Genomic DNA, 20,203 nt, shown 5'->3' with positions numbered 1-20,203 from the left:
ACCTTATTGTTTCGCTTGTGAGAGAAAGTACATGGGAGGGATATTTGAACCAAGAAAGGTCCTTCTCTGGGCGAATAAAAAAAAAACAAAAACAGTTTTCCGTGACATCACATTTAATAGCGGGTGGGGAGTCTGGTGTGCATCCAGGCACCGATGTCCGTAGCATGGACCCCTAACTCAGCTTTTGTACATTTAGAAACTAATCTTTCCTGGACATATGATAAAGCCATTCCATGGGAGATATACTTTCTACTGCAGTGGTAGTGTTTTGCTTTGTCTGCGTTTATCAGTTGTATCGATCTAGGTTTGGCATGATCTAAGACATTTCATTTTGTCTACTTATGTAACGCTAGGCTTGTGGAAGAAATGTGTCATTTTTCTTTAACTTTTTCTGGCTAAAATATCGAATAGAAAATACGGATTTTATTACGTAAGTGTAGCAGGTGTCCACTGGAGCAACGTGAAATGTCTACATGCCTATATATGTGGGGGACAGTTGCATAAACTATGAAACGTTGTCATTATCTCCTGAAGCTGAACGTTTCACCCAGCCCGTGCTCTAAAATTCCATCCTTGCACATGTACAAGAAGGGACATGTTTAGGAATGCTCGTAGCTGCACTGGTCACAATAGCGAAGCTGGGAAAGAGCCCAAATGCCCATCAAACAGAGAGCAGAATAAACTGGTACATTCACACAGCTGTCAAAATGGTCAAACCATAGCAACACTGAAACATTAAGTGCAAAAAGTCTCGAAATATTCTAAATTAAATACAAATAAGATAAAAATATACTTTATAAGATGACAAATAAATGTAATAAAATTACATAAAAAGGAAAGCCAGAGGGTGATGACCACAGGAGCAGACTGATGAATATATTCAGTGGGGAAGAGGCAAGGGTCGGGATGGGGGCATGGCCACATGGTTAGATTGTGCCGGTCATACCTACGGTTTTGGGAGATGAGTTTGCAAGTGTTTCTGTCATTATTAAAAGCTCACTAACCCTGCGTGCCCTACTGATGAGTGTCAGGGACCCAGGATTATCATTAATCCGAAGCTTAGCACCTGAGGGCATAAGGTATATACAAAGCTAACTCATATGTGTGTAGAAAGGTACACATATACTGGCAGGTGTGCGTGTAACATTTCTGAAAAGATCTGAGTAATCTGTTTTTAGCCTGTAAAGATCTGTTGTATAGAAGAGCTGAGAGATACATTTATTATTTCATTGATATAAGTTGCTTTTGCAGAAAAATGTGATGGCATGCACAGTCCTAGATTATTACGTAGACTACTCTCCATAGTTTTCAAAGTCACATCTTCTTCTATTTTATCACCCAAAAGTCAGCCTGAGCCTCAGAACTGTCTTCGCTCTCAGCCTCAAGGAAAGTACAGACAAATGAAATTTGTCAAAGCCACTTTCATATCACTAAAGGTCATGCAAGCTGTCACTCTGTGTTCAAGAGAGCTCCGTGTGCCATGTTCCTCACTATTTGTTTAAAATGAGAGGCGTTCTGTCTTTGAAGAAATTGTTGAAACGCAGGAGATAGAGTATTTTATTTATTTACTGGAAGTACCCAGCATTGAAAAAGCGTCAGCCTCAAGGAGGCGGGCAGGAGGGACGTAAACACTAAACTGATGTATATGCACCAACATCAATCCCCACCTCCAGCTCCCCTGCTCTGCCCCAGAGTGGGTTTTGTTTTGTTTTGTTTTGTTTTGTTTTGTTTTGTTTTGTTTTGTTTTGTTGTTTTCGTTTTTGTTTTTTTTGTTCCAAGAAGGAATATATGACTTTCTGGGTACAGTTTAGATTCTTGGAAGCCTCTTAACAGCCATATTCAAACTCAGTCTGTGTTCTTATATCAAATAGTCATAAAGCAGCAAAGTCTTCCTCTTATTCCAGAGTTATCCAAGGACATAATACAAAAAAGAATCACAGAGGAAATATGCTCATGCACAGAAAAAAAAAGAAAGAAAGACATATCTGATAGGCTAGAAGAGAGAAGCACAGAAAAAGATGTGGATTATGTAATAGGGCCCAGGAGAGTGGCTAACAAGAAAAACCTTCCTTGCTTGTATGCTGCCGAAAAGTACAAATATTCAACAAAACACTGTCCTAATCCTGGCGAATAGGCACTTTTCAGTAGTTCCTTCTAGCTCAGTGTGGACATCGAGACATCCTGGAATCTGGCTGAATGAGCAAAACAGGAGGTATCTGGCCTCCTGTCCCTGTGGCCAGCCTGGAATGTCTATTGTCGCCGGCCCACCATTTCAGGCTCCGGGAGAGTCACCTCAATGCCGTAGAACAAATTCCGCTGAGGATGTGGGGAGGAGCAGGATGAAGCGAGCGGCCCTTCTCCAAGGCCAAGAGCCGCAAACCCTCAACTTTAGAAGCCTTCGTAGCCAAAATATAAAGAAACTTTTTCATTAAGCCTATGTGGAATAATGTTTAAAACTGAGGTTCAGAAATATGAAGCAATTTGCTCAGTGTCACAAAGAGACTGAAGGCAGGACGGACATTAAAAACAGGTATGCTGACTCACACCGCAGCACACACCCCTGTGTGTCGACTGGATTCCCATGGCGCTCAGCAGCAACCCCCCGGATTCCCCGCACCACGCATCTGCTGGAGCGAGCTTTGAAAAGCACAGACCTGGGCACGGTCCTTCCTAGTTTGATACGGATTTCATTCTTTAGTCCTATCGACCACAGTCACCTCATTGCAGTCACCGTGAGACCCAGTATCTAGCACAGAGCCTAGCCCAGAGCCTGCCACAGAGCAAGCATCAGTGTTTGAGGAGTGCATTATATTAAATGCTAGCTGTGTTATCTCCTCGGAAAGCCTTGTAGTGGAGGCATACAGAAGTATCTACAGGATAGTCCCGCCTGCCCTCAAGATCTCACGGGCTAATGGAGAAGACAGTTGACCAGAGCACAAGGCAGAAGGACATAGATGCTTATTGATGAGACAGGAGTGAAAAGAAGCAGTTAATTTCAAAACGGGATAGTAAAATGAGAAGTTAATTAGTACAATGATGGAGGACCCTCCTCTTAGCTTTATAGAAGATAAGATGTCTCTGAGTAGATGGTTTTTAGCTTTTTCAAGCTTGGTACCTGACATAGGCTGAATGGTGATCCCCCAAATTTCATATGTTGAAGTTTTAACTGCAGTACCTCAAAATGTGACTGTATTTGGACATAGGGTCATTAAAGAGGTGATTTTAAATTAAATGAGGTCATTAGAATAGAACTTAATCCATTGTGACTGGTGTCATCAGAAGAGGAGATTAGGACACGATCATGAACAAAGGAAAGGCTATGTGAAGGCACAGGTGGAAGACGGCCATCAACAAACCAAGGAGAGAGGCTTCAGAAGAAACCAACCTTACCAAATACTTTAATCTTGGACTTCTACCCTCCAGCAGTGTGAGAAAATATATTCATATTGTTTAAGCCCCCCAGTCTATGGTACTGTTATGGCTGTCCTATCAAACTAATCCAGTACCTGTTTCTTCTCTGTTACAAACTTCTCATGTGCAAACCCAGAGCCCTCTAGATCTGATGTGGAGATGCTTTCTGTCAGGAATGCACTTGCCCTCCTGTCGCACTCAGGAATGTCTGTGTCCCTGGCCACAGAAGTTGTAGGAGATGCTTCATCATCCCCACTGCAGCACTGCCGTGAGAACTTGGGAAGGGAGATTTGCAACTTGTCACGAAGAGCCACGTACCTAATCTTTACCCCCATGGAGAATTTCCTGTTTCCAACAGTCATAACGATTGCCAAGTTGAGATCGCAAATTAAGATCGAGAGTTTGCGATTTTAACTGTATTTTCGGAGAAATAGCCACAGTTTCAAAAGCAAACCGACCCCAGGGAAGAACAAGCAACCGCGTGAGGGAGGAAGTGTCCCTGTCCCAGGTCCTTTTTCTTGGAAGGCTGATGCCAGTCTGTTTTGTTTAGTCACTGACATCAAAGCCAAAGAAACTACGTACCAAAGTCGCCAGCTCTGTGAAGCCCCAGATGGATTCCGACATTTGGTTGGAGTTTGACTGTCAGATTGTTTTCATCAGGACTATTTGGGAGGATTCAGGTTGAGTAGAAAAGGCAGTCAGGGCGTAGTTGAATAAGATCATGGGATTTGTAATCTGACAGACCTGAGAATCAATCCTAGCTGTGCTGCGTTTGCCAGAGCTCTGCCTCCCTGAATCTGTTCCCTTATCTTTAACATGGAAATAATGAGCCCTGTCCTATCACCGCAGTGTTAGAGTCTCAAAGGGAAGAGGGAAATGAAAACGATTTGCAACCTACACCAAGATGCTTTTGCCATCATGACTGATGGTCTACTCATTTACTCTCAGAGAAACAAGATAAAAAATAGGTTTTATTTTACATGCCAAAGCCAATAGCTGTATAAATAATCTACAGAGGAAGATGCGAGGAACTATTAAGGTTCAATAGGAAAATGTGGCATAAACAAGTAGTCTTCTGTGTCTACCATGGTTGGAGGAGGGGTGGGGCAGCAACCATGGCGGGACCCACCACCGGGCCATGCTGACCTCACTCCCATCATAGATTCTCAGACACTGAGCTCTGTGTCCTCCCCAGGCCCCTGCTACCACACGGGATGAAGCGTGGCATTCAAGGCCTTCTTAATTCAGTCTCACTAATCACTCGGTGTCCCTCACACACTTCTACCTCCTTAATTCCTGCCGCTTATCATTTTGCAGATGAAGAAAGATAAATTTTCAGACTAGTCCAATTCTCCTAAGCCACTGCCTTTCCACCAAACAAAAATCCATTGCACCACAAGTTCTTCTCAAGTGTTAGGTGTTACGTAACTTGGAGGGGTACTTGAGGCAGGTGGGGTGGGAGGCTAGAGGACAATTTTATCATCCCTGATTCAATGGTTTGAATTTTAGTAAAATTTCTTTGCATGTAATGAAATCGTTCCTGCCAAGGTATCCCATGTCCTTCCAAGTGCTCATTTCCTGAAAAGCTTCTACAGTTTAATCGTTAGAAAATGTACTTCCAGCTTATCCATAGAAGAGTGGGTTCATTCATTCATTCATTCATTCAAGACACATTTCCCCTGTGCTTTCTATAGAACAGACATTGCCTGACGGAGCTGGAATATCACTTTATTTTTGTAAAATGCTTTTCACTTCTCGACAGCTAGGCAAGACTTCCACGATTTCCTCATTCAAGACAGAAGGGTTTCTTCCTTTTCTGTGTTCCTATGACTTTGGTCCCCCACCTTTCAGAAGGATGTTATGGTTTTACCACACAATTCTGTAAGCTTTTCTAACCTTCTCATTAGTTAGAGCCCTTCTCATTTCCCAGAGCCTATACTGCTATTGGTGTTTTGCCTGAATACATACAAATGTGGTGTGGTTTAATCAGAAGGCTGAGGTGTACCTGGCTCTAGCACGCCTTGGCTGGGTGAACTTGGGAAAGTCTTACGCTTAAAGGTTTGTTGAATAAGTCAACAAACAACTTTGGCCCTCAGTCTCCTTGTCTGTCAAATAGAGATAATACCGTGAGCTCTGCTTACTTCATGTGTTTTGTAAACAGTGAATCACCTTTCTGAGGTATGACTGATCAGTAACTAGATTAGGCACCTGGGCATGGGAGGACTTCCAGGTGCCAAACATCCCAGCCTCTGGAGTCTGGGAGAGGGAATTCCCCCTTCTGCCATTCTTGAGTTCTTGCAACTAGATTAAATAAAATTGGTACGAGACAGAATGACAGGAGAAAATCCCAAATTTTATTTTGCGTACGCGAGAGAATTAAAAGAATAATTCTCTGAGAGAGAAGTGGAGCAGGCCATTTAAGTATCCTTTACATAAAGGAACAATAAATTGGTGGGGATTTTGACAAGACAAAGGAGCATAGGTGTTGGGGTACATATATTTAGTAAGGAATTTAAATAGAATCAGGCTTAGGGCACTATATGAGTAAAATTAACAAGCACTTGTTTATATAAGCTTCTCGGCTCCGGATTCTCTATCTCTAGTGATGACGTTGTCTGACCCTCAGTACAACTGCTCTGCATCTTAGCCTTTTTCTAGCAGGGCAGGCACCTTTCACAGGAAGGTTTATTTCCTGCATTTACAGAGACAGAAGAGGGTCAGATAGCCCCTCCTGCCCCTACTGCTTCTCAAGCGATTTTACTTCAAAATAATTAATTTGTCATTGGGGGATATTTTGGAGGTGGCCTGCTCCAGGCCCCGACAGCATCAAGAACTAGCTCCTGCTTCAGATATTTCATCAAAAGAAAATGTGACAGAGATCGCTGCTACGGCTTTCCAACAACAGATTCAAATGCATTTTGAAAATAAAAGTCTTGGCTCAAAAAATGATTTTTGAGAGATCGATTCTCAGGGATTCAGATTCTGCTTGTTCGTAAGCGATAATTAAGAGTAGGCTTTATTAAAAATGTGTTGGGCAGAGCTATATACAGAAGCATTTTAATTCCTTTGGGAAATAGACATTCCGTAAGATACAAAATGTCATCCTGATGGGGCTCGGGAGGTCCCTGAGATTTTTAGTGAGAACCTGGGGAATTCATTTCCATTTGGAATGTTTGCCAGGATCACTGAGGCTGTCCTTCGACTTGAATTAATGTGAGAAACAAGAGCTAGGGTCCAAAATGTCAAGGAAGAGATGACAATAAAGTTACAGTTTTGGAAAAACGAGGTCCCGTGTGAGGCTCCAAAGGCGTTTTATTGCAAGGAGATTGTCTCAGGAAATAGCTAACTACCCCTGTGTCTTGCATTAGAGAGAGCATTCATTCCAGAGGGGCGGCAGAGATAACCTTCTCCTGTCTCGAAGGGTGTGAAATTCTTTTGGATGGCTTCCACACCTTGGGTTTGCTTTCCTGTGATAGGGCAGGTGTCAGTTAGAGAGGTATTGATGGCCGTTGCAGCCATGCTATCCAAAGGAATGCTCTTAGATGATACCTCAACTTCTCTGTTCTCAGGATAAGGCTGAAAAGAGTCCTTTCGAAGTCTCTCACCCCACCCCCACCTCCTCCCAATCTATCCTAGCCCCACAAGCCTTTGGGAAGGGGAGGGGTGGTCCAAGATGGAACCGTTTCTTAATGCTTCACTTCACAGCCATAAGAATGTGTCTTTAATCCAGCCTGATTCTGAAGGTTTTAAGCCAAAAAGACCTGTTCTTCTCTTAATTATTAACTATCACCTGCAGCTAATTGTGAAAGGATAATCCATTTCTCATTGGAAATAAAGCCACAGCTATTACATTGCACTTGAAGATACAAAATCATGTCTGGATCTCTCACTGTAAAGCTGCTTTACCTTATTGGATTTTTCTGACCCTTTGAAAGCATGATGGGGACTTATATCTGGTACCACTGACCCACGTTGGTGTGAATCATCTCCTCCCTCCCCTCCTGTGGCCCATCAAGCACCTATTGAAAGAGAGTACTCCCTTTTATTGATTATTTGCTCTGATGTCTCCACTTGGAATGGTTCTTGGACCTCTGACTGTTTCTCTCCAAGGGTTGTTATGGAGCTTGGGGTCCCATCCTGTGACTGCTCTGAGGTCACTACGAATCGTTCCTGTGCTATGTCAGATTCAACCCTCCCAGATGAAATGCAGCCCTGTCATAGCTAGGGAGAGAGAGGAGCAGTCAGTCGTAAAATACTCCTAAACCCATCTATGAAATGTCCAAGGGCCTCGTGAGCTCTGTCTGAGGGGACTCCTCTTATAGATGATAATGCAGAGAAGCTACTAGCAGTTATCCATCTTCAGCAAACACTACCAGTGGTGTCTGTGACAGATCTACAGCCAAGGACTATGGAGAATGAAGGGTTTCAGTCAGACCGCCTCACTCATTTCAAGGGCTCGCAGTTGAGTAGAACAATCTATATATAGATAACTAAGAGATAATAGAGAAAGGGATTATTTTTTTCCAAAACTGATGCAGATATTCTAATCTGGAGCATTTCTATATAAATATCTTCACTGAAGATTTCAAGATACCTTGAGGTATAGGTAAGAGTTGTAGTTGCTAGGGTGACATTCCTAAGAGAAGAGACAGCCTAAGCCAGGGCATGAGGACAGGGAGACGGGGGGATGGTATGGGGAATAACAAGCAGGTGTTATGTCGGCTAAAATGTCAGATGACCAAAGAGGCAGGAAGGGGACAGCGAGGCTGGAGACGTGAGTGGGACCCCGCCACAGAGAGCATCGAGTGCTGGGAAAGCTCGAGAGTCCTGACATTGTGGGCGAAGCGGGCAGATGGTTTCCTGCCAGGACCTGTTAGGTGATCATGGAAATTCTGGTGACCTGGTGTTACATTTTTCTTCAAATAACATGATGACAGTACCAAGAATGAGAAGTTTTTTCTCATTTCCCTTGTAAATGTTCCCAGTGACTCGGTGAATGAAGCTGCAGGAGCTCTCAGTGGTGACTGAGTTATTCACCAAGTTTGTGTTGTCTGTACCTTGTGTGTGGTATCCTAGACTAAACTCTGAGGGGACCCTCAGGTAGGACACCTGTGTCATCTAGAGGGAAAAAAACTAGACAAGTGCAGGGACAACCCGAGAACTATGAGGTTACGGGTCAGTCAGAGCTTTGGGAGCTCAGAGGAGGGGGAAGGGAGACAGAAAGCCATTTTTTGAGCTACATCTCCTACTTTTTTCTAGAGATATAGAAATGAAAAAAATATTATACTAAGGCAGATATGAGAGTGAACTCCATGTTCCACGGACAGAAAGAAGTTCTACATGTCTGAGCGGAGGAGGCAAGGGAGCAAGAGAGAGCAGGTTAGAGACAGGCGTGGCCTTCACTTATTTCTCTGTAAAATGAAGGAGGGAAGCGTATAACTTCTTGGATTCTCTTCGAATGCCAAGATTCTAGAAACTAAGTGGAGCTGTCACTAGACCTCTGCTAGACGTGTGTCACTGTACTACAGGTCGCTTGGCATCACTCCAGTCTTCCTGTCCACAGGAGTGGGACTCGGTCTTATTCATCTCTGTATCTCCAGCTCCCAGTAACAAAAATTAGTTGGTTGATAGAACTAATTAATAAATGAGTAAAGGACTCTGTCTTATAGCTTAACTGAAGTTCAATCTAAAAAAACGATTGAAAGGAATGAAACATGTTATATTGTATTATCCGGAATAACAAACCTACAGAGATTCATAACGAATCATTTTGATATAGACTGTTTAAATAAATAGAATGCAACATAACATAACAAGATAACGTAGCATCTCCATTCTCAGAGTCAAGTGGCTAGCTAAGTTCCTTATAAATACCTGAGGCACTTGCCAGCAAAAAGATTAGTCAATGAACTTCCTTAAATACTATTTTCCCAAAGGGGAAATGAAAAGATAAAACATAAAACTCAAGATGTCTAATATAAAAAAGCTATCTGCACACTTGAAAATTAGACCGCTTATGTTAGAGTTTGTAATGAGATTGTTAGGGAAAAATGTGAAAACCAAAAGGATTTTCTTTTAGAAGAAATGCAAAGGAGACCATAAAAGACAGAGATGAAAATAGATAGCTGTGTCTGCTTTCTAAGTAAATCTCATTGCATAGTCAAGGTAGGACTTATTTTTATCCATGTTCTTATAAAAAATGTGACATGTCTACCAGGAGCATGATAAATGATGACATCGTGTTAGAGCTAATATGTTGTGGCTTTGCAGCTCGGCCCCAGTCAAATCTCTTGCAGACTCAGGAGCTGGTGCCTGGAGACATCTTTCAAGATGACACAGCTGGGTTGCCAGGGTAACTCCCTGGATGAGGATCTAGCTGCCTTTGGGAGAGATTACATAAGACAAGACTAACTGGGAAGAGTCAATGGATGTCCCGAAGTCAAGGGGTGAAATGAGTTGTATGAAATATTGTCTGTTCAGCTTTCAGGATGAGGACAAGGTGGGGACATTTGAAACCATACAGCTTTAGACACCTGGATCAACCACCTATATAGAAAAATCTTAGCGGTCAGACTGATAAGGAAAACTCTGGGTAACTAAGAATTCCAGTCGACAGAGAATTAATATGACAGTATATATCAAACAAGGGTAACCATTTTCCTAAGAGCCAGTCTCAGCATTTCCTTTTAAGATTTCAAATATATTGAAAATGCTCCGTTATTTTGTGTTAGGGACATATGTTAATATGTTTTACTGTTTAAGTGGATGAATGACTTCCTTGAAGGACCAAAACCCTATTGCATTCATAACTGTCAATGGAAGAAACATGAAGATCCTCGAGAGTGTGAGTGTTTATGGGGTGTGTATAATCACACACAGACACACACACACACGTGTGCACACATGCACACACACACTTGATTCATTTATGTAGGTGCCTTAATTAGGATAAAACTTCAACAGCGTGCAACAGAGACTCACGCATGGTTTCCACAAGGCTGAAGCATGTTTTTCTCTCTCGGAAAGTTCTAGCTGGACTGGCAGCTCTGCTCCACGAGCCTTATGGGACTCGGTCCCCTCCTCTCCTGGTTCCTCTTTCTAGAGCGTTGCTCTGATTTCAGCTTACCCCGAGTGGTCCGCCACAATGTCACTTTCTAGCTAGTGGGAAGCAGAAGACGGAAGGGATGGAAGAATCTTTAAGGGCAAGACTCAGAAATGTATCTTTAAGGGCAAGACCCAGAAATCACACACATTACCTCAGCCCGCATCCAGAGGTGGAGTCAGTGGGGGAGACCGTCAAGTAAACTGACGGTGACGATGCGATGAGGGAAATGTTGTGCCAGATGCCATAAAAAAAAAAAATGGTTGATGCTGGGAAGAGGAAACCAGGACTTTCCAGGAAGAAATAATAACTGAGCACATCTTAACGCAAAGTGCTGAACCCGGGTGGCAATGAAAGAACTCCTGACAGCAGCAAAGCATTTGCAGAAATCTCTTTTTTGGCCAAGATTTTTTTTTTTCCTAGTCCTAGTCCACAGAATCGTTTTTTGCAAGGCAAGATCCTAGAGATTTCTCAGCCACACTAAAAATACACTCATAATCTAATGGAAACAAACACGTTGGCAAAATGTTCCCCTTCCTGCCCATTAGTCAGCCCTTTATCAGAACAGCCCTGTCGGGGACCGAGAACATGACGTTGGATCACAATGTGTCAGTGATATGGGACTGGAAGCATCCGGATGACGGGGCCTTGGCTCCCCATCTCCGCTGTGCGTTTCCAAGGAATCTTCCTCTGAACTCTCGCCAGGCGAGGGCCACGGCTCGAGGCCCCGAATTCCAGTCGCTTTGATCCAGTGGTGCCAGTGTTGGCTCCTTTTCCCAGGGAACATGAAAATCTTTGTTCCGTTAAACAAGCAGTTGTGACTATTTTTTGGTCCTGAAGGCTGTTTTCAGAAAGACAAAGGAAAGAGAAAAGGAAAGAAGCCAATGTCCATTGAGTCCCCACTATGTGTCCAGTAGACACGATGAGAAAAACAGAGAGGATAGGGTCCTCGAATAGTAACAAGAACAATAAGAATAATAGCAAACACTTATGTAGCCTTTAGTATATGCCAGGCACTATTCTATGTATTCATTCTTTTAGCGAATGCAACAGCCTTTCATACCGGGTACCGTCGCTATCTTTATTTTGCAGAGGGGACAAGTGAGCACAAAGACAGAAAAGCAATGTGTCTAAGGCCACAGGGCTAATGAGTAGCTGAGCAGTGTAGAGACTTAACTTTGTCACTTCCAGCTCTGACCTCACTGTGTGATCTTGGACAAATTATGTAAACTCTCTGAGCCTCAGTTTCTTCGCCTAAATGATGGACATAGCAATGCCTCGCACGCAACTCTGTTGTGAGGATCTCAATTGTGCTGAGAGACCAAGAAATAAAATTCAGGGTGACAATGCCATATAACACATATGTGGTAGTACGCTCATTTATGGCTGCTTTGGTGCAGGCTTCATCCAGGAAGTAGGGCTTGAATTGGGCCAAAGGTAGACTTTTTTCAGGTTGGGAAGAAGTTTGGATGATTATTCTGAAGAGGACAGTGGTGGCTCCAAGTGTGAAATGAGCCAACATCTCCAGGCACCCCACTTTTATTTGTTGTGCCTTTTTTCTGCTTTATTCGTTGCTCCCCATGCCATGCCTACCTGCTCCACCCTTGCCTTTCCCTCAGCTGAAGCTGCTCCCCCAAATGTTTCTAATTCATTTATTTATACTAACATATCAAAGACCAATTAGACTTAATGTTTATGCCATGCTGAGATTTATAGTTTATCAGGAGAGCCACAGTAATAATGGTGAGATTTCGGGGCCTGTGGAGAGGACCTTCTTTATGTGCTGAAATTCACATCACATCACATGGGTGGGCAAGGCAGGGCTCTATCAGTCATCAGGGGCGGGAATTTGATAAGCCCTGTTCTTTGTTCCGTGTGCGTGTATGTGTGTGTGTGTGTGCGTGTGTGTGTATAAAAGAGGCGAGATCGACATCTATACTTCGAGAAAGCTCCAAAATGACTCTGAAATGCATCCCAAGTTACCGCTGGGCTTTGATATGATGCTAAATGGGGGTGGACAACCCAGAGGGGCAGCAGTTGCTTCATTTCCCAGAAAGTGGATCTGCCCATTCCGCAGTTCATTCATTCACTCGACAAAGAGGGTCCAACGTCCCACTTGAAGCCAGGCTCAGGCTCAGTCCTCAGCACTGAGGACACATAGATGAATGACATCCAACCCTGACTCGAGGCACTCGCAGAACCTCACCCCTCCACACCCCACCTTCTCCCTTCCTTCCCTTTCTTCCCTAGGCCACCCCCGTCTTTATGCTCACCCTCAAATCCACCACCCTCACTGTTCCCATCTTCCCCTCTCTTCTCTCACTTTTGGGAGATCAGACTAAACTGCAGCATCCTTCCCCCATGGTCCAGCACGGTGCAAGGATGACCGGGAGGTCCAATTTAAGTGAAAAAAAAAGAAAAAGAAATGGCTGTCTGTGTGAAGGTAGCAGCCACAGGAGGGACCTCTTGAATCTATGATGGGGTTATTTAATGAATGTACAGAAAAAATTAACTGAGATAAGAAATAGGAATTGTAGAACACGATCAAAGAAATCGGTTGAAAAATAACAGTGAAATTCTTGGAAAACGTTTGATGAATTATACATATGTTTACATTTCTGAGATAATTATGGCCAAATTCAGAGGATGGCCACAGGATGGTAACAGAAGCGGCCCAGGCAGCGGATGAGCTCTGGGCTCTTCAACATTAGCAGATGGGGAGGGGGCGGGTAATTTTAGCCCCTACTGACGCCTTGAGATCTCAGACCAGATACTTCTCTCCTCTGGTTCTGCTCCCTCATCATGAAAGGCATCAAGACTAGAGAACCTCTAAGGACTTTTCTCGGGAGAAAGTCACCCCAACGTGTCCTGCATGTTGAACACTGCTCACCTTTTCACTTTCCATCCTATTGCCCAGAAGCAAAGGCTACATCTCTCCCGTGCCAGTTATTCATTCATTCATTCATTCACTCATTCATTCCACAGAAACATAAGTAGCACCTGGCATTTAAATGTCTCTTGGTAGGGTGATCAAGAACTAGAAATCAATCAGACAAGATCCTGCCCCAATAGAGCTCCCAGTTTAGGGAGCGAGAGATAAACAGTTAACTCTATAAGGCAAAACGAGCTCAGTTTCCTTCAAAAGGGAAGTTATGAAAGTTGGGGAAGTGGGGTGCGATCTGGGACACGAGATGGGAGGGGCTGGCAGAGGCCATCTCGTGGAAGAGGTCAGATTAGAGCTGAGCTTGAAATGAGGTAGATTCCCCAGGGCTGCGTTAGAGAGAGAACATTGCACCAGAACATTCTATATGGGCAAAGCCCCTGGACCATAGCTGAGGGCATGAGAAGCCTTGGTGGTTCCTCTCACCAACTCTGCTTTTGGAGAAGCATGGGAGAGGGCATTAAAACCACGCTTCCTGTTGTCAGACTTCCCAGTTGGGGAAAACATGAGCTTAACAGTGTTCAGCAAATGACACATTCACAATGAATCCTGTTGGCAGATCTTCCCAACCCTGAGCACCCGAGCTTCTGACACCATAATTACCCTCACTCTGAGTTTTGCCAGTTGTCATTTTCCCAGGGGATTTGCTTAACTGTCAGCAGGGAAGCCAGCCTGATGGGCTCCACTCAGCACTTCCTTTGGCTTTCTCATCCGGTCTCTCTTTTGCTCCAAACCCACGCCCGTTCGCCCCTGCCTCGCTTACTCAGCTTCAGCCAGCACCAAAGGGGGCACTTATGCCTCAGAATCGGGACCAGAACATTTTGCCTCCTTAGCGGAACCCACCAGGAAGAGGCTCTGGGCGCTCGTTTTGCATTTCGCCTCCCCATCCAGGCAATTCAAATATTTGCATTCGGCAGCATGGAGCATGGGGGGCAGTGTGGTGGGCCAACCCATGGAAGAATGCAAACCCACTCATTGGAAACGCACAGGAAGCGGGGCTCCGATTTTGAGGAAAACGATCCTGTTTTCTCATCTGTAAAATAAGCATAATCTCACCGAGGAGTTGGGATTAAGTGAAAACACCTAGCATAGTGCCTGCACTGAGGAAGTGACCAATACTCCTCAGCTTCCCATTTTTCTTTTCCGAGGCAGAGAGGGTTTATCTATTTTGCGTATGCTCTGTATGTAGATTACTGAATCATATCAACTTCATCCTCCTTAAGTACAGCTGACACAATATCCTACCTCTCTTCAAAAACCACCGGAATCCATGCTATATTATTAAATGATAAAAGCAAATTACAAAACACTGTATAGCATGATCTTGTTTTTGCAAAATATACACACATCTCTCCCCACATGTGTGTGTACCTTCAAGAAGGTTTGGTTAGAGGGGACCCTTCACTCCTTATTTTAAATACTTCTCTATTGCCCGAAAGTTTTCATAACACACACGTATTACTTTTCATTTTAAACTAATCTGAAACAACAACAACAACAACAAAAGCCCTCCTATGGGTCCCGTTGCCTACGGGAAAAAGTACAAATTTCATTCCCTTGTGTTGGACCTGTCTCAGTTACTAGGCTACGAGGAACCCAAAACCCAACAAACAGTGGCTTAAACAGACAGGAGAACATTCCTGGGATTCTCTCGGCCTTTCCCTCATGGATACAAGCTGATTGCTGCAGTTCCAGGCATCACATCATCGAAGTCTGCCAGAGAAAGGGAAAGGGCGCCAGCTGCACCAGTCTCTTATGTCCGGAAAAAAAAGATCCAAGAAATGCCTTCCGCCTACCACCTTTAGCAGACTTATTCTTTTGTCTCATTGGCCTAAACTATATTATATACACGTATATAATTAAAAAGCAAGAAATGAGATGGTCATGATTGGTTTTATTCCAATCATCACCATTACCTCAGCCTGGAAACACTGATGCCTTGAACAAAAGCCAAGTTAACAAAAACTGGGGAAAGGAGAGTAGGCAGTTGGCTTAGACTATCTGCCCAAGGGTCTGGTAATCTAACTTACTGCACTGGTCCATGCACTAGCTAACACAGGCAGAGTACAGTCAGCAAATGTTCTTCAACGTTACACCTCCAGCCCTGGACTCGAGCTGTTCTCTTGGCCTGTGACATGCTCCCTTGGGATGTCATGATGAAGGGAACAAGGTGCTCATACTGTGAACGTCATCGCAGAGTGGAGCTCAGTAAGCCACCCACTGCTTGACTCCTGGTGGCCCTGCAGCCAACTCTGTGGCTTCTGTCGAGCTCTCATATTTAATTGATGAACTCCAATTTATCATGAAGTGCTATGAAATGTCATAGAGTAGCCTTGCCCCATCCGCCCTGCTAGCTCCCTGGACACTCTCTGCAGCATTGTCGCAAGTCCCCAAAGACAGAGAAGGACTAAGTGGACTTCCCAAATACCTCGTTGCTGATGGTGCTGCAGTGGTGGGTGCCATGGGCTCATGAAGTGAAGTGAATTTGCTTTCCAAGCAGGCCAGCTTGGCCAAGGTAAGCTCCGTGTAGACCCTGGCTTGCAGTCACTCGGTGTAGGTCTCAGCATGCCTGCTGGACTGTAGCTCTTGGAGGTCAGAAGCTGGTTGAGCATCCTTAGAAAAGTTAACTAGTTAAACAGATTGGTTTGAAGGGTCCCTCCTGCCTTGTATTATCTGTGCCCCAGGGTCCATCCTGGCCAGCGACGTGGCTTAAGAGCTTTGACGTGGTCCCTGAGGACTATTACAGGAAGCAAGACTCTCAGAGCTTAGCAGCAGAGGGTCCTCTGAAGGACAGGCCAAAGAGGGATGGATTCATTGCTCATGCTCCTACCTTATGTACTGTAGAATGGGATGCTCCTCTGAGGACGATGGACACTGTGAATGACACTGAGAACAGCTTCCTTCACCACTCCGCTGCCCCTTGGGGCTTTTCCCTCCAGTGGGGAAGGCTGGGTTTCAGGAACACAGAAAATGGCCATCATCCTGACCATTCTTTAGTTCTATTCTTGTTCCTCAGTCTAAGTTTATCATCTCCCCATGAACTTTATGTCACAACTGTTAGAGGGACTCTCAGGGGTCACCTTGTTCATTGTACAAAAGTAGAATTGGGGTTCAGAAGAGGGAAAGGACTTCAACAAGATTATAATCCAGTACTCTGCCCAGTGCAGCCTGCAGCCTGTCCTCTCAGTTCTCATGCCAATTTCCTGGCGTCTAGAATCCAGGCAGTTCATTCAGAAGCGCTCTGGCCTTGAGGCGGGTAGACCCTGCCATGATGTGGAGCTGCCAAGCGCTGAGTGGTAACTGGATCGTACACTGGCAGAGCTGTGCTAAGGAGGCAGCAAGCCGAAGCCAAGGGATGCGGTTTCCATGGCAACTGCCTCATCCTGGGCTGCCCAGGTTGGACATTCTAGAGCTGGATTACTGCCCCCATCACGTGGCACCATTTTCAGTTTCAAAATGCCTTCATCTACATGCAAACGTGCGGAGACACACGCACATCCCCACAACTGTTTTCTCTACCTTTTCCCAGAGAAGAAGCGTGGTTCCCAGTGGCACATTTCAAACATGGCAGCACCTTCTCAGACAGCATCGGTAACCTACCAAAGGGATGTGGGGCAAGGGCAGATGAGGGAGGTGTCAGAGGGACTAGCTATTGTTATGGTTCCTCGAAATTCGAGGAGTTTGGTGGTCGTTTTTGCTGTCTGCGTTCAAGGACGTAGTTACAAGGTCTATTAGCTTTCTACTGCTGCTCTAATAAGTCACTAGAGAGTGGCTTAAAAGGACACAAATTTACAAGCTTACTTTTCCAGAGGTCAGAAGTCTGACATAGGTTTCACTGGGCTAGAATTAGGGTGTCGGCGGGGTCGTGCTGCTTCTGGAGCTCTGGGCGGGGTTCTATCCCCTCACCTTTCCTACCTCCCAGGGGCTATGTGTCTTCCCTGGCTCATGGCCCATCTTCCATCTTCACATTCAAATCTGTCCGTTTAGGGTACATTGTTGCATCTCCTCTTCTGACTCTCTTAAGAACCCTTATGATTGTATTAGGTCCATCAGGAGAATCCAGAAATAATTCCTTCATCTCCAGGTCTTTAATTCAATCACATCTACAAAGCTCCTTTTGCGATGTAAAGTGACATATTTACAGATGTCAGAAGTTAGAATGTAGACACCTTTGTGGGGAGCATTATTCTGCCTACTACATCCGGGTTCTGTGAATGCGGGTCTTCAATAACCCATTATTGTATGAACGATAATGTTTACCATATATTGAATACCTAAAATGCGGTGAGCGCTCTGCCAAATTTTTACACATATTAGCTCATTAAATCCTCACTAAAGCTCTACAAGGATGCTATAATTATCCTAATTTACACGTGAGGAAATGGACATGAGAAACTCAGTGAACTGGCCCAGTGAGTTTAGGTGAGAGAGGAGAGGAAGGAATGCCCCAGGCATATGTAAATGCTTTCCATTATGTCACCCCCAAATTCTTCCAGTGACTGCTTGTCATTCTCTCCTAAATGGGAGGAAGGGCGGATGGAAGAATCTGATGGTCAGGGGTGAAGAAAGAGAACTAACACCAAACACCCACTGTGTGACCACACTGTGCCGGGTGCTCTCCCAGGCTGTCCCACTGACTCCTCACGAGACCCTGGGGCATGGCTGTCACCCAGTTTTATAGAGTCGACCACCGATGCCCAGAGAGGTTAGGCAACTTGCTCGGAATAGCACAACTAATAAGTAATATAAGTGGAATCAGATCCAGGCCTGTCTGAATCCAGGACCAGTGTTCTTTCCTCTTCTCTAATGGTTTATCTATCCACGGAGTAGTAACCTGGGCATAGGCAGAGAGTAGTCAGGTCCATCTTCTCGGTCTGCTAATATTACTTGAGGATTAAAGGGTAGTTAACTAATTGTAGGTATTGTAAACATGTTTTAACTTTTGTTCTCAGCTTTAATGAGGTATAATTGATATACAAAAACCTGCATATGTTTAATGTATACAATTTGATGAGTTTGGGTATATGCATACACCTTTGACACCATTACCACAATCTCCAGAAGATTCCTGTGTCCCTTGGCTATTTTGTGTGCGTGCACGGTAAGGGCATGCCACATGCGATCCACTCACCTTGACGAATGTTTACGTGCCAAAACCATATTGTTACCTATAGTCACTGGGTTGTAAGCACATCCCTAGAACCTATAATTCTTGTAAAACTATCTTTATATCCATTGACAACAATTCTCTATTGCCTCCTCCCACATCCCCTGGCAACTACCATTCTACTTCTGCTCCAATGAGTTTGACTTTTTTAGATTCCTCATATAAGTGGAATCATTTAGTATTTGTTCTTCTGTAACTGACTGATTTCACTTAGCATAATACCTTTGAGGTCCCTCCACATTGTCACATGGGGTAGGATTTCAGTCTTTTTTTGAGGCTGAATAATACTCCAATTTATGTATACGCCACCTCTTCTTTGTTCATTCGTCCGTGGATGGACATTTGGTTTACATGTTTCAAATTTTAAAAGGAGACATTTTAGGGACTATGATGCAAATTTCATGTAAATGTTAAATAAAATGTGAAACTTCAAACTCAGCAGCTCCGGAGTCTGCTGAGACCCAAGTATTCTCAATTCTTAAGGCAACATTGGGGCATCAGATCTCAGTGTGCTCCATCACGTAGATTTTCTCATGTTCATCTTTTTTAAAAAGGCCCTTTTTAGGCAGGAAAGTAGAGTCACCAGGTCGTAGAGTCACCAGAATGCCCTGTCCTCACCTGAAAAATGAGGGTAACTCATTCGTTCACTGACTGAAGATTTACTGGGCTCCTATTATGACCAGGAACTGTCCTACACACCAAAGATTCAAAGATGAGTCAGTGTCAATCTTAAAAAAAAAAAAAAATTGATGCAGCCCCTACCGCAAGACCGTCCAGGACGTTATCGGGCTATTTTCTAAGTGATTACATGGTTAGTGCCGTACTGGAGTTCTGTTTAGGGTTTTAGGGTGTTAACAGGCATGGAGGAAGGTGCTCAACCTAGCTTTGCTTTCAAGCTTCCTATGTGAGCTGAGTCCTAGAGGATGTGAAGGAAAATGCCGGAGGATGGTAAAGTGTCAGAGGGGGAGCTATTCCAGCATCCATGTCAGAGGAAAAGCTATCCTTGTCCTTCAAGATGAAAGCATAAAGGTGAGAAACAATCTGTCATACATTGGGAGCTACACTGGGAAGTTCAAAAGTTCATTTTGCTAGAGGCAAAGTGTTGATCAGGCAGCAGGGGCACCGCCATATGAATGGGAGGAACCCTGGGAGAGTCAACGAGGCCCCTTTTTAGGTAGTTTGTTCTGGCAGCAGTCTGGACAAGGGATTAGCAAAATGAGAGGGTCAAGCTAGAGGCCCCAAGGCCATTAGACGCTTGCCAGGTGATTCAGATGGGGTGCAGGTAGCCCTGCCTCCTCCCTCAGAGAAGGTAAACAAGCTCTCATGGATTGGCCTGCATGGAAGTTTTTCAAGATGGGGGACACTCGCTGGCTCTGGCCTATAACCCCTTGTCCACGAGTCAAGCCTCTAACTAACACCGAGGGGCCACCAGAGAATGCAATCATCTCTGCTCCCCTGGAAAAATGAGCACCATGCTAGTCATGACATTATCTTTTGAGAAAAAAAAAAATTTCCCACCCACCATTGTCTTTTATCTAGTGACATTACAAATAGATTCCAAGCCTCAGAAATCAAAGAAGGT

The 20,203-nt window shown here is 44.3% G+C and overlaps 1 protein-coding gene across 1 annotated transcript in view; it reads left to right on the top strand.

Moving 5' to 3' along the window:
• The window catches only part of VSNL1 (visinin like 1), an 82,481-nt gene that overhangs the window by 35,003 nt on the left and 27,275 nt on the right, over positions 1–20,203 (top strand). The window lies entirely within an intron of this gene.

Source organism: Pteropus medius, unplaced genomic scaffold (genome assembly GCF_902729225.1).
Source record: "Pteropus medius unplaced genomic scaffold, Ma_sr-lr_union100, whole genome shotgun sequence".
Taxonomy (NCBI): Eukaryota; Metazoa; Chordata; class Mammalia; order Chiroptera; family Pteropodidae; genus Pteropus; species Pteropus medius.
This window is presented reverse-complemented; position numbering and strand designations above follow the sequence as displayed.